This window comes from Humulus lupulus, chromosome 3 (genome assembly GCF_963169125.1).
Source record: "Humulus lupulus chromosome 3, drHumLupu1.1, whole genome shotgun sequence".
Lineage (NCBI taxonomy): Eukaryota > Viridiplantae > Streptophyta > Magnoliopsida > Rosales > Cannabaceae > Humulus > Humulus lupulus.
In genome coordinates, this window is record NC_084795.1 from 163,153,437 (window position 1) to 163,155,985 (window position 2,549).

Genomic DNA, 2,549 nt, shown 5'->3' on the forward strand with positions numbered 1-2,549 from the left:
ATGACTCCCAAGGAGGAGAGAACTTTGTAATGATATGGTAACGTGAATTTTGAGGACAAAATTCCTTTTAAGGAAGGGACAGTTGTAATATCCATTGTTTCATTTCATGGGCATATTGGAAATTTTCTCATGTGGGGGAAATTTGTTAATTTAATACTCTTGAGGGGTATTTTTGTAATTTTGTGAAATTAGGTATTATGTGATTACATGAATATGTATATGTGATATTATATCAGTGTAAGATTTTTACATCGAAAAATATTGAAAGTGCTCGGGTTATATTTAGTAACATGAATTTCGAGGACGAAATTTCTTTTTAGGAGGGAATAGTTGTAATATCTGCTTCTACTAGTAAGGGTATTATGATAATCTGGCTTCGGTCAAGGTATTATGATAAATTATATGTTCTTATGTGTTCTTATGATAGATTTATAGTGTATGTTTGTAGAGTCCAAGAACTTTACTTAGGTAAGTTAGATAGTAGTATAATAGTAGTAATAGTATTATCTTTATGACTGTGGATTTTTGGTTCAGACCGGGATTTATTTGGGCACTCATAGTAGTACTTGTAGATTTTCTAAGTTTAACCTATAATTTAAGAAAATATTAATTTTAACCTAAGGTTTGATTAATATGACTGATATTGAGGATAATATTTAGTATACTATAAGGTTTAAATGAGAACCAATAGGATTATAGCACATGTTATGTATGGGTTATTAATGATTAAGTATTTTGATGATTAAATTTATTAAGGGTAAAGTTTGAATGCTCTAAGGTCAGTCAGCAGCTTTGAAAACGTTGGAAGGCTTAGTCAAGGCTGTTTACTCAATTTGAATTAAGCTAAAATGTGTAATTTCGTGTTTAAATAATCAGCGTATGCCGATATATCGCAGCTATAGGGGGCGATATATTGCAGCACGAAGATACGAAAAACACGAAACGTTGCACGACTGCCTCGGGCATACTGGCCCAGGCGATATATCGCCTAAAGGGGGTGATATATCGCCCCTCTCAGCACATTTTGAAAGTTTTCAAAATCGTTTCCCATTCAAACCTTCAACCTCTTGATAAGTCCAGCACATTTCTGAACGAGTCTTCAGCCTCTGCTGAACGATAATTCAAATTATTTTCACTTAAAAAGCCATTATTTTTATTCAAGTTAAATGAGATCTTTTCATTCCTAAACTCTATAAATAGGACCTAGTACCCAGCCATTTATTCATCTATTACTCTAAGTTCAGAGGCTGCAAGTTGCTAGGTGAGTGTGAGAGTCTAAACACTTGGGTTGGGAATCATATGCTTGATCATCATAAGCTTATCAAACACTTGGGAAGTAAGGTTTTATAGCATTTCGGTTCAAGGTTTAGATTGGTCTTACAAGTCTTCAAGGTATTCCCATACTCTAGTTCATTGGTATTATTTTATTTAAGTTCTCATAGTCTTCTACTCAGCCTTCTAACCTTATTCTTTATTTTGGTTAGGAAATCTAAGAGCTTGCACATAAGTTTTTGGTAAGTGTATTCTCAATGGTATAGTTCTCCCGTTCTCTTTCATCTCTTTTCCTTCAATAGACTCACCCTTTCACAAATGGTTTTTAGGAGTGTTCCAAAGTCCCAACTCTGTCCTCATATCCCGGTAACTTTGGTAAGGAAAATAGGATAGAATTTATGTGTTATATGCTTTTATATGTTATCTTGTGATTTTTATGTTATGAAATATGTTATGTTAAGTATGTTTGCAGGCTTGGGCATATGACCCATATGACTAACAAGCCCCAAATAGATTATGGGCATATGACTTGCTTAGCTAGCAAGACCCCACTAATCTAATGGGCATATGACTTGTTTAGTCTATGGGATCCCAAGTAATAATGGCCATTATAGTATGTATGTGATATAAGTGTTATGTTATGTTATGTAAGTGTTATGTTATGTTTTTATGTTTTTATGAAATTTATGTATATGGACTATGTGTTGGATTTTTCCTTGCTGGGCATTAGGCTCACTCCTTTTTGTTTATATGTGCAGGAAAATAGACTTAGTGGCGGGAAAGGTTCTTGGAAGCTTGGAGAATGTGTATTGAGGCGGAATGGATTCAAGAGCCGAGCGTTTCGATTCGAGGATGTAGTTTTTGTTTTCTTATGGTTTTTATATGTATCTTTCTGCATTTTATTATGTAATCTCTTTTTAATTACCATTATGTTATGTTTTGTTTTTAAAACAATGGGATCCCATATCCTACTTGATATCTTATGTTTAACTTTTATTTTTACAAGTTACTTAATAAAGTTATGGTCTTTTCACTTGTAAATATTTATTAAGGATTGGTGTTTATGTATAGTTTTCGTTAATGGTCCAAAAGTCTAGAGTAGTTGGGTCATTACAATGTTTATTATATGTTTTCCGGCAGACAATCCACACACATTAGTTTTTTCAAGTATTAAAGGCCAAAGTACGATAGAAATTGAATTATGGGGGTCAAAGTATAATATTGGGTTTTTTGATAGAAAGTGTAATTATGTAAAGTTAAAACTATTAGTTTTGGTT